General features: G+C 44.7%; 2 long non-coding RNA genes across 2 annotated transcripts; both read right to left on the bottom strand.

Moving 5' to 3' along the window:
* Nucleotides 1–8,635: 8,635 nt before the first annotated feature.
* On the bottom strand, nucleotides 8,636–9,137 carry LOC123409559. Its single transcript, XR_006612865.1, has 3 exons — nucleotides 9,052–9,137; nucleotides 8,885–8,936; nucleotides 8,636–8,677 (listed from the first exon to the last, which is right to left on the bottom strand). It is a non-coding gene; the product is annotated as an uncharacterized LOC123409559 (long non-coding RNA).
* A 637-nt stretch (nucleotides 9,138–9,774) lies between these two features.
* LOC123409552 lies at nucleotides 9,775–10,277 on the bottom strand. Its single transcript, XR_006612864.1, has 3 exons — nucleotides 10,192–10,277; nucleotides 10,024–10,076; nucleotides 9,775–9,853 (listed from the first exon to the last, which is right to left on the bottom strand). It is a non-coding gene; the product is annotated as an uncharacterized LOC123409552 (long non-coding RNA).
* Between the last annotated feature and the right edge of the window lie 2,649 nt (nucleotides 10,278–12,926).

Genomic DNA, 12,926 nt, shown 5'->3' with positions numbered 1-12,926 from the left:
TTGCACGGCACTAAGAAGATAGTGATGGTGGAAGGTGAAAGTGCATCTAAACCATGGACTCAACATTAGTCATGAACAACTCATATACTTGTTGCAAAAGTTTTATTAGTAATCGAAACAAAGCATTCAACGCATACTCCTAGGGGAAGGGTTGGTAGGTATAAACCATCGCATGATCCCGACCGCCACGCAAAGGATGACAATCAATAGACTAATCATGCTCAGATTTCATCACATAGCGGTTCACCATACGTGCATGCTACGGGAATCAATAACTTCAACACAAGTATTTCTAGATCCACAACACCTTACTAGCATGACTTCAATATTACCAAAACCACAACTCAAAACTAATTGAGATGAATCAAACTTCTCTAACTATTCAATGCACATGAAGGTGGAAGTTTTCGTATCCCTTTGGATAACTACCCCTTTTGAGACTACTTTGAAAGCATAGATCAACTACCAAGCCACGCAGCGCTGTGCTCTAAAATATATAAGTGAAGCACATAGAGAAAAAGTATCTAGCTCAAAAGATATAGTGAAACACTTGTGAGCTGAATTGTCTACCAAAAGATATAAGTGAAGCTCGACAAAATCACGGTGAGTGCATGTATCTCTCTCTAGGTGTGCAGAAAGGATGATTGTGACACAACAAAAATAAAAGACTCCTAAGATACAAGACGCTCCAAGGAAAAACACATAACATGTGGTGAATAAAAATATAGCCCCAAGTAACGTTACCGATGGATTGAAGACGAGAGAGGGGATACCTTCCCGGGGCATCCCCAAGCTTAGGCTTTTACGGCATCCTTGAATATCTTGGGGTGCCTTGGGCATCCCCAAGCTTGAGCTCTTGCCACTCTTTATCTCTTAGACCATAAGAACTTCACCCAAAACTTGAAAACTTCACAACACGAAACTTAAACAGAAACTCGTGATAACATTAGTATGAGAAAGCAAACCACCACTTCCTTAGGTACTGTAGAAAACTTAAATTCTACTTATGCTGATGTTGGGTTAGTGTATTTTTAATATTCCATGGCTAATAGCCCCCGATACTATCCATAGTTTCACCAAATAAGCAACCAACACAACAAAAACAGAATCTGTTAACAGCAGACCAGTCTGTAGCAATCTGTATATATTGTATACTTATGGTACTCCAAAACATCTGAAAATCTACGACAGTCTGAAGAATTTGCGTGTAAATCAGCAGCAAAAAGAATCAACTCAAAATCTCTTACAGAAAAAAATTGAAAATTCTTTTTGTGAGCAGAAAGTTTCTGTCTTTTCCATCATGACCAAACGATCATCCCCAAGACTAATCATAACGGTTTTGCTTGGCACAAACGCAAAAAGAAACACAAAAAAAACAATCATAACAGAATTATGAAAGTGTGGAAAACACAAAACAGAAAGAAAAAGGATAGATTCGTTGGGTTTCCTCCCAACAAGCGTTTTTGTTTAACGCCCTTGGCTAGGCGAAAGGTGATGGAATCACGTATAGTCATCTTTGGTGCTCAATCCATAAGTAGCCCTCATCGTAGATTCATAAGGCAATCTTATTTTGTTTCTAGGAAAGTGCTCCATGCCCTTCTTTAAAGGAAATTGAAATCTAATATTCCCTTCCTTCATATCGATGATAGCACCAATAGTCCTTAGGAAAGGTCTACCAAGAATAATGAGACATGAAGGATTGCAATCTATGTCAAGTACAATGAAATCCACGGGTACATAGTTCTTATTTGCAAAAATAAGAACATCATCGATCCTTCCCATGGGTTTCTTGACAGTAGAATCCGCAAGATGCAAATTAAGAGAACACTCTTCAATCTCATGAAAACCAAGAATATCACATAAAGACTTTGGAATCGCGGAATCACTAGCACCCAAATCACGCAAAGCATTGCACTCATAGTTTTTTATCTTGATTTTGATAGTAGGTTCCCACTCATCATGAAGTTTTCTAGGTATAGAGACTTCTAGTTCGAGCTTCTCTTGAAGAGATTTCATCATAGCATCTACGATATGCGCGGTAAAGGCTTTGCTTTGGCTATAAGCGTGTGGAGAGTTTGCAATGGATTGCATCAAAGAAATGCATTCAGACAAGGAGCAATTATCATAATTGAATTCCTTGAAATCCAAAGTGGGAGTTTCATTACTACCCAAAATTTAGGTTTCTTCTACTCCACTCTCCACACCTTTATCATCAAGATGGGTGGACTCCGAATCATTGGGGCGTTTTTCAACCAAAGTGGATTCATATCCAGCCCCTCTATCAATAGGTTTGACACGCGAAAACAAAGATTCAAGAGGAGACACACCAAACACTTTAAGATCTTCATGATTTGCATCACTAGAACGCACCCTTTTAAACCATTCATGCCTAGCGTGAATTTGGGCGGTTCTTTCTTTGCTCTCATTCATGGAGACACGCATAGCTTTCAAAGTTTCATCCAAGTTGACCTTGGGAGGAGCGCATCTAACTTTCAAAGCATCAATATCACAAGACATCCTATCAACGCTCTTAGCCAAATCATCAATTTTGAGTAGTTTTTCCTCTATGGACGCATTGAAAATATTTTGAGAGTTGATGAACTCTTTGATATTACTCTCTAAATTAGAGGGTAATTTGTTGTGATTTCCACAAGTGTTGTTGTAGGAATTTCCATAGTTGTTAGAGGAGTTACTAGGAAAAGGCCTAGGAACATAGTTTCCTCTAAAGGTATTGTTGTTGCCAAAATTGTTCCTACCAACAAAATTCACGTCCAAACTAGCGTTGCTACTCTCAATCAAGGAAGATAGTGGCATGTCATTAGGATCTACAGTAGCGTTTCTACTAGCAACCAAATTCATCAACTCATCTGTCTTAGCACTAAGCGAGTTAATCTCTTCTATAGCGTGTACCTTTTTGCTAGCAGGTGACCTTTCAGTGTGCCACTGAGAGTAGTTGGTCATGATATTGTCTAGGAGTTTTGTAGCGTCTCCTAACGTGATTTCCATGAACATTCCACCTGAGGCGGAGTCCAAGATATTGCGAGAAGTGAAATTCAAGCGAGCGTAAAAGATTTGTATAATCATCCACAAACTCAAGCCATGAGCGGGGCAATTTCTAATCATAAGCTTCATCCTCTCCCAAGATTGTGCAACGTGTTCATGATCAAGTTGCTTGAAATTCATGATATCGTTACGTAAGGAGATGATCTTAGCCGGCGGAAAATACTTCGATATGTAAGCATCTTTCCACTTATCCCAAGAATCGATACTATTTTTAGGCAAAGAAGAAAACCAAGTTTTTGCGCGATCTCGCAACGAGAAAGGAAAAAGTTTCAACTTAATCACATCATTATCCACATCTCTCTTCTTTTGCATATCACAAAGCTCAATGAAGGTATTGAGATGGGATGCGGCATCTTCACTAGGAAGGCCCGAGAATTGCTCTTTCATAACAAGATTCAACAAAGCTGCGTTGATTTCATACGATTCCGCACTAGTGGCGGGAGCAATCGGAGTACTAATAAAATCATTATTATTGGTACTCGAGAAGTCGCAAAGTTTGGTGTTTTCAGGCATGATAACTTCAACAAACAAACAAGAACACAAGCAAGCAAGGAAACCGGCAAAGGAAAATGGCAAAAAGGCAAAAGGCAAAAGAAAACGGCAAAGGATAAAGGAAAATGAAAACGACAAATGTGAAGTGGGGGAGAGGAAAACGAGAGGCAACTGGAAAAAAAGTAAATGCGAGAGATGAGTTTGTGAGACCTACTTGGATAGATCTCTCCTTCCCCGGCAACGGCGTTAGAAATACTTCTGCTACTGCAACAAAAGACTTTCCAACGGCGCCAGAAATAGGTGTGTCGACGGCACCAGGAATCCTTCTGCTACGGCTACGCCTTAAGGGACTTCCTAGGCAAATATGCAAAGGATTTCCCCCGTGGCCTTGGAGCCTTGCGTTGTTGTTCCCTCGAAGTGGAAAGGGTGATGTAGCGCAGCGGTGGTAAGTATTTCCCTCAGTTTGAGAACCAAGGTATCGATCTAGTGAAGGAGTATCACAAGAGCCTGCACAAACACAAAAGCTTGCTCCCAACACTATGAAGGGGTTGTCAATCCCTTATAGATTGTTCGCCAAGTGAGAACTGAAAGCAGCAAAGTAACAAAGCAAAGTAAAAGCAAAAGTGGAAACGATAGGTGTGAATAGACCCGGGGGCCGTAGTGTTTACTAGTGGCTTCTCTCATGAAAGCAAGTAGACGGTGGGTGAACAAATTACTGTCAAGCAATTGATAGAACCGTGCAAAGTCATGATGATATCTATGGCAATGATTATATCTATAGGCATCACGTCTAAAACAAGTAGACCGATACTTTCTGCATCTACTACTATTACTCCACACGTCGACCGCTATCCAGCATGCATCTAGTGTATTAAGTCCAAAAGAATAGAGTAACGCCTTAAGCAAGATGACATGATGTAGATGGACAATCTCATATCTACGACAGAGCCCACCTTGTTACCCTTGATGGCAACTACACAATGTGTGCCTTGCTGCCCCTACTGTCACTGGGAAAGGTCACCACACGGTAAGAACCCAAAACCAAGCACTTCTCCCATTGCAAGAATCATAGATCTAGTTGGCCAAACAAAACCCAAGACTCGGAGAGACTTACAAGGATATCAAATCATGCATATAAGAAATCGGCAAAGACTCAAATATATATCATAGATAATCTGATCACAAATCCACAATTCATCGGATCTCGACAAACACACCGCCAAAGAAGATTACATCGGATAGATCTCCATCAAGATCATGGAGAACTTTGTATTGAAGATCCAAGAGAGAGAAGAAGCCATCTAGCTACTAACTACGGACCCGTAGGTCTGAAGTGAACTACTCATGAGTCATTGGAGGGGCGCTGATGATGATGAAGAAGCCCCCCAACTCCAAAGTCCCCTCCGGCAGGGCGCCGGGAAGGGTCTCCAGATGAGATCTTGCGAAAACGGAAGCTTGCGGCGGCGGAAAAGTATTTTCGTGGCTCCCTTGATTTTTTTTCTGATTTTTAGGGAATATATAGGCGCAAGATCTAGGTTAGGGGGCGCCAGGGAGGCCACATGCCTGCCCACCGCCGCCCCCTGGTGGCGGAGTGGGGGCTTGTGTGCTGCCTGTAGCCCTCCTGGCTTGGCCCACAAGCCCCCTGATCTTCTTTCGTTCAGGAAAAAATCATTTCAGGGATTTTTATTCCGTTTGGACTTTGTTGCAAAATCAGATCTGAAAAGAGCCAAAAACACAGTAAAAACAGGAACTCGCACTTGGCACTGAATTAATAAGTTAGTACCAAAAAAGATATAAAAGGTACATAAAACATCCAAAGATGACAAGATAACAGTGTCAAACCATCAAAAATTATAGATACGTTTGAGACGTATTAGACACCCACTGAAATCTCTCTCCAAATGGCCGACAAATCAACTGCTTTCCCTATCGGCATTTGCGAGGATGTGCCTGTTGTGGTTGCTAACACCACTATCTTAACAGACTTTGTTATGTTGGATATTCCCGAGGACGATGCCATGGTTGTCATCCTCGGAAGACCCTTTTTAAACACTGCAGGGGCTGTTATAGATTGCACCAAAGGCAATGTCACTTTCCATGTCAACGGTAATGAGCATACGGTGCTGTTTCCAAAGAAACAATATCGAGTACATTGCATGCTATCGAAAAGACTTCATTGATTCTTATTGGGAGCTTTGAATGCCCTATTCCTCGTGTCAAGATGAAGGATGATTTTCTTGTTGGGGAGATACACATCCCCATTGAGGTGACCTAGTGACCATTCGAAAATTCTCCGTCTTCTTTTGCGATTCGAGAAAGTTTTGTCGAGGGGATTTGATCAACCCCATTGACGGATTTCTTTCGATGACCATGAGATGGAAGAATCAAGGAGTCACAAACCTCTCTTCCAAGCTTTCACTTTAGGTTGCTTAGAAGAAAAATGATAGGTTTAGTTTAGTTTTCCCTGTTTTCTGTTTTAGCGTCCGGTGGAAAAATACCCCAAAAATAAAAGTTCTCCGAACGCTGTGAAAATCTAGTATGATTTTTCTGGAATATTTGAAAAATACTGGGACAAAGAGTCTGTCTGGGGGCCACACCAGTGGGCCACAAACCCTAGGGGCGCGGCCACCCCCAGGCCGCGCCACCCAGGCTTGTGGGGCCCACAAGCACCCCCTCCACTCATTCTTGCTCTCATCTCCTTCTCCTACCTCCAAAAAAATCGTTTCGCAGCTCAAACCCGTGTTCTTGCTCCTCTTGCTGGGATTTTTGATCTCTTTGCTCAAATCACCGTTCTCCGAACTGTTTTGGGGAAATTACTCCTTGGTAAGTGACTCCTCCATTGGTCCAATAATTTTTTGCTCTAGTGCCTTATACTCCGCTTATTTTTGCTGCCTTGGTGACCATGTTCTTGAGCTTTGTATGCTGATTCTAGCTGGTCCCAAGTAGTTTTGATGCGTAATATGGTCTCTAGGCACTTGTGGGAGTAGTTGCTACGAGTTTCGTTGAGCCTTATTCACTTTTCCTTAGAGTCACTAAAAATTTCAGAAATTTTCAGAGATAGAAAAGGGAAAAGATGAGGAGGTTCTTGAGAGGCTCATCAAGCCGTGACCCCAAGGATGATGGGAGTGAGAAGAAGCCCAAGTATCCGGTCCCTCGAGTCGCGGAAGTTCGAGCGTGCGAGTGGCCAAGCGACGTGTTCTTACGCGCCGCTGGAATTTATGAGGACTTTTATCATTTGGTGGAGAACGCAGGCCTTACCGCCTTCCTTGAAGATAAGTGTTCGCATTACCTCCTCCTCACTAATATCTTCGTACAAAGCTTTAACTTCTATCCGAGGAAGAATCCTCCTATGGTTGAGTTTAAACTTTATGATGTCCCCCAGCGCATGTCACTCCAGGATTTTTGCAATGTTTGCAAATTACCTTATGTTGGGGATATTCATGAACCTCGTCCACGGGACTTGGAAGCTTTCATCGGTACTATTGTTGTAGGAGAGGAGAGAGGAGTGTCTTGCGCTAGAGCTGCTAGCATTCATTTTCCCGTGCTTCGGTACTTCTCACTATTTGTGGGAAAATGTTTGATTGGTCGTGGGAAAGCTGGGTCACTTAGTTCCCCAGATCTTGTGGTCTTGCGCGAAGCCCTTTATAACGATAAAACTTATAGCTTGGGCGCCATAGTAGCTCAACAGTTGAACCTGAACTGTTCTAAAGGTGTTGTCTATGGAGGTATCTATGCTACCCGTCTTGCCAGACACTTTGAGATACCTATTAGACTGGAGGAGGAAGAAGAGGTTCTTCTTCCCGAGAGATATCTAGATTACGATAGCATGGTTCGCCATGACTTTCTTGATAGAGATATAGGTGGAAGGATGATTTATAACCTGGTATTTAGTCAGGGTACTCGTGAGACTATTACTTTGCCTGCTCCTTCTTTGTTCAATCTTCATGCAGGTAGGTACACTATTATGCCCTCGGAAATCTACGCATATTGGGGCTTGGCCCAACCACAGGTGCCCGTGCCCGAGCCGCCAGTCGAGTACCAGACACCAGTTTATCAGTGGGAGCCAGAGGAGCTCACACAGCAGTGGCATCCTCAGTCCACTCCGAAGTACCTAGGAGCTGGTTATTTCCCTCCTTGGGAGTAGACCAAGTTAGGCCAAAAGCCTAAGCTTGGGGGAGTACGTGTTCTCACCGACTTTACATTCTTGCTTATGCTTTCACTTTGTTAGCCGGTGTTCACACTTTGCCACTGTATCATCCATGTTAGTTTATTTTATTTTTCTCGTTTTCTTTTCGTGTGTCTGTCTAGTTTGAGAAAAACCAAAAATATTTCCTTTTTCTTCTTTTGCTTGTTGAGAGCCTTCTCGTGTAGATAGTTTTCTTTTTCCTTGGGTCAAGGTAGAAGATATTGGTTACAATGTTTAGTGGCTCTCGCATGCATACCTGTTTAGCTGCCAAAGAGCCATATTACTTTGTCTTCTCCTTTGTGTTTGCCTGCAGATTCCAGCGTAGTCCAATCCACGAGCACGCTTATTATTGTTCACATCATTCAGTCGTGCAAATGAAAGGCAATAATGACGATATATGATGAAGTGACTGAGCCTGGAAAAGCTAGTATGAACTCGATCTATTTTGTTTTTGTAAATATGACTAGCTCATCATGCCTGATTCAGTTTTGTTGTGAGAGAAACATGTTTGCAATGACAACTTAGAGATCATAGTTGCTTATGCCATGCTTATTTAGCTAGGAGCTTATAATGCTTTGTCTTTGATGCCCACATGAATGTTGAGATGACTATGATGTAGTATGATAGGATGGTATCCTCCTTTGAATGTTTCAAGTGACTTGACTTGGCGCATGTTTACGTATGTAGTTGAAACAAAATCAACATAGCCGATCGCGGCAGCAGCCTCCTCCCGCTTCACCAAACTAGACAACAGGTTAGTGTGTCAACTATGTTACAGATATTAAGTAGATGCCGCCTTCCCTAAGATCACCTTGTTGTTTTCTTTGTGTTTTCGCGAGGCTTCAAAGCGCAAAGGTCCTTGTTTGCTTCTTCCATGCCAAGGTTCTCTTTTTGATCATCCGCGTTTCCTTCTGCCTGGCAGTCCTTGGTTGGAGCCTTGGCATAAGCAAGACAACCAAATCAGGAAATGCAACTGTAGAAACAAAATACGTGTGGTATGACAGCATTATTATAAATAACCCTGGTAGAATCTGTCAGCTGCATCTATGATTTCGCGTTACACTACAGTATTCGGTAGTATTAACCAAGGCAAAAAACAATCTAATAAGTACCCAATTTCAGACACGAAGCAAAAGGGCTTACTATTGAAGCCTTTGTCTGGGAAGTCCTTCATCCGGTACCTGTCGGCCATTTGCTGCTGAAATGCACCGATGTTGGTTAGGCGACCCATCCCATCATTTAATGCAAGGGGCGTGAATATAACAACAATTAGTGGCAAAAGATTATGATGCACGACACTTGACGCCTACCGTGTTCTGCAGCAGCCTCCTTTAGCATGGGCTCGCATCTTTCTAGCTCATGCACCAGTTCATTAGGATTCTGCTGAGCAGCACCCTAGAAGAAAAGAATTAGAAGCAGGAAAATGACATATATATATATATACACACACACACACACATATCGATCTCAGTGAATTAGAAGCAGGAAAATGACCAACAACAAATAATTCTGGAAGTGTAGCAGATAATTAAGATCTCCTCATCTGCACAACGAATCATATATAATAAACATAGCAACTAAAGGAAGAGGGTTCTGCAGTGAATTCTTCTACGTGCAATAACTCAGGAACAAGCAGGTCTATCACAGATCCAAAATCGATGAAACAAACAATCGCTCGTGCCACATGCATTCTTCTACCACGAACTCCTCAAAGTACATCCTAAATCGCTTCGCATATCTCCATACAAATGCTTTCCGCAGTCAAGGGCGCACGCGTGCATACCGTGGCCCTCTTCGAGTTTGTGGCGTCAATGTCGAGGCCGGTGAACTCCTTGAGCATCATGGCCGATCGCGGCAGCAGCCTCCTCCTGCTTCACCAAACCAGACAATAGGTTAGTTGTGTCAACTATGTTACAGATATTAAGTACATGCCGCCTTCCCTAAGATCACCTTGTTGTTTTCTTTGTGTTTTCGCGAGGCTTCAAAGCGCAAGGGTCCTCGTTTGCTTCTTCCATGCCAAGGTTCTCTTTTTGATCATCCGCGTTTCCTTCTGCCTGGCAGTCCTTGGTTGGAGCCTTGGCATAAGCAAGACAACCAAATCAGGAAATGCAACTGTAGAAACAAAATACGTGTGGTATGACAACATTATTATAAATAACCCTGGTAGAATGTGTCAGCTGCATCTATGATTTCGCGTTACACTACAGTATTCGATAGTATTACCAAGGCAAAAAAACAATCTAATAAGTACCCAATTTCAGACACGAAGCAAAAGGTCTTACTATTGAAGCCTTTGTCTGGGGAAGTCCTTCATCCGGTACCTGTCGGCCATGTGCTGCTGAAATGCACCGATGTTGGTTAGGCGACTCATCCCATCATTTAATGCAAGCGGCGTGAATACAACAACAATTAGTGACAAAAGATTATGATGCACAACACTTGACGCCTACCGTGTTCTGCAGCAACCTCCTTTAGCATGGGCTCGCATCTTTCTAGCTCATGCACCAGTTCATCATGATTCTGCTGAGCAGCACCCTAGAAGAAAAGAAGGAAAAGTTAAACCGATATGTCATAGTTTCCAGTAGGATGTTCCTAAAAAAAACTGCACATTGTCATAACCTTGCTCCCATATTAAGTAGCATGAGTAGAAAACTGATATAATCTTGAACTATTTGTACATTAGGAAAAGACAAATAGATATGCCGTGTCCAATTGTCCAGAAGAATGAACATCCTCATGGGGGGGAAAGAAGAAAGAAGAATGCACATAATAGCAAGCTGCAAATGCAAGTTCATAGACCTAAGCAACATGGTAATGATGGCCACAACGCTAGAAATCACACTAATAATACTGTAATACATATACGTCATCTACACTCCATGGTTCTTCCTAGACCTTACAAGAACACACTTCAACAAGCAACCAATACACGCTTAATTTACACATGGAAATGGAATTTATCTTGGATAGAGTTACCCTTGTCTCTGTTAGCTAAGCACTCAGGACCACCTTTGGTTTTATTATGGCATCCCTTCTCCTTCCTGTCAGGATCCTCTTGAGCAAGTTGGGGTTCCCCTTCTGCTTGCTTGGGACAACGGCCAGTGATACGGCCTTGGCAGCAGCTTCTTTCTTGCAGCTTCCGCTCACATCGTAAGGTTTGGCGGGTGGAACCACTGGTGTTGGGTGACAATAATACGATACTGAATCGTCACCTCTCTCGTCGGCAGAAAATCTTCTTTCATGTGGTGGCCTTATTTCTGAGCATATAATCTCCTTGGTCTTCGGGGAGCTGAGGTCATCAAATCCCCCGTCATCGACAGCTAGCATCTCATTCACTGACTGAGACCGAGGTTTTCGCTCTGGACGGACCGAGGTGGCATCCTTTGGTGATGCAAGTGCTTTTAGTTGCTTTCCCACGCTTAGGATTGTCTCCTGACACTCAATGAGCTTCTCTGATGTTGTCGAGATCTCCAGCTGCTGTGTGAACAAGGGGATTAAATGTTAACTATAGAAACTTATTTACTGGTAAACTGTCTAAATGAAGGTAATAACTCATGGACTAAAGATCCCTCCAAAGCAGGGTGTACTCAAGGAACCAGCAAATTGATTGAATGGATCTGAAAACATGTTCAATTCTTTCCGTGGTTTCACAACAAGGGCAGTCAAGCCCGGGGCACGGCCGGCGTCGAGGGCTCGCCAGAGGGCCCAGCCGTCGGCGGCGTCGACCCCTTCAAGTAGGCCAGGAAGGCGCTGTCCCTGCGGACCCCGTTCGAGGGCGAGGAGACGGCGTCCAGGGCGCCCACCCTGCCCGCGCGCCTCGTTAGCTGGTCGGGCCCCAGTGACCGGCGCAAGAAGCACAAGAAGCTCGAGCTGGGGCAAGAGGGGCGGCGACCTTCGCGGTGAGCGGGGCGAGGGGGCGGCGAGCAGGGCGAGCGGGCGGCGCGAGGGGGTGGCGACCGGTGCGCGCGGGGCGAGGAGGCGAAGACCGGCGCGACAGTGTGAGCGTGCGGGGCGATGCAGAGACCGGCGCAGGCGGATCAAGCGTGCAGGGCGAGGGGGCGGTTAATGCGTGAACGACGTGTGCGGCGAGACGACGTGCGAGGTTAGCGAGCCTTTCGATTAGCGCTAACGAAGATTCGTTAGTTTCGTTAACGAAGATTTTAGAGCGTTGATTTAGAGATTAGACGGTTTAGATGAAGAGTTGGATCTGCCCTCTCGTGCTTATAATAGTACAAATGAAGGTCAGCCGACGCGGGGTAACAAAAGAGATTTGGACGTAGAGGTGAGAGGAATGAGGTAGGAGACGAGGGAGAAAAGATAAGGGAGGAAAATCAGTGGCTCTAAAAAAAGAATGGTGCATCGCGTGTGATACCACGGCGACACGTGGCGTACAGGTGAAGTGGATGATTTCTTGTAGAAATCATTTCTAAGCGTTTTCTTTTTTAAAAAGGTGAACAAAACGCGTGTCAGTTTGAGTGCGCACTCAGGTCCAGTCTGTCAGTCGTGGTATCCCTTACGCGCAACTACCAGGAAGAACCCAAACAAATGACCCATCCCCTCACGTACGCGTTAGCCGGCCTTCTTCTCCCACGCCCCACCGCCCCCCCAGGAAGGCGCTGTCCCTGCGGACCCCGTTCGAGGGCGAGGAGACGGCGTCCAGGGCGCCCACCCTGCCCGCGCGCCTCGTCAGCTGGTCGGGCCCCAGTGACCGGCGCAAGAAGCACAAGAAGCTCGAGCTGGGGCAAGAGGGGCGGCAACCTTCGCGGTGAGCGGGGCGAAGGGGCGGCGAGCAGGGCGAGCGTGCGGCGCGAGGGGGTGACGACCGGCGCGGCGGGGCGAGGAGGCGAAGACCGGCGCGGCACTGTGAGCGTGCGGGGCGATGCAGAGACCGGCGCAGGCGGATCAAGCGTGCAGGGCGAGGGGGCGGTTAATGCGCGGACGACGTGTGCGGCGAGACGACGTGCGAGGTTAGCGAGCCTTTCGATTAGCGCTAACGAAGATTCGTTAGTTTCGTTAACGAAGATTTTAGAGCGTTGATTTAGAGATTAGACGGTTTAGATGAAGAGTTGGATCTGCCCTCTCATGCTTATAATAGTACAAATGAAGGTCAGCCGACGCGGGGTAACAAAAGAGATTTGGACGTAGAGGTGAGAGGAAAGAGGTAGGAGACGAGGGAGAAAAGATA

This window comes from Hordeum vulgare, chromosome 1H, assembly GCF_904849725.1.
Source record: "Hordeum vulgare subsp. vulgare chromosome 1H, MorexV3_pseudomolecules_assembly, whole genome shotgun sequence".
NCBI lineage: Eukaryota > Viridiplantae > Streptophyta > Magnoliopsida > Poales > Poaceae > Hordeum > Hordeum vulgare.
The sequence above is the reverse complement of the archived record's forward strand: the minus strand, read 5'-3'. Positions and strand labels throughout refer to the sequence as shown.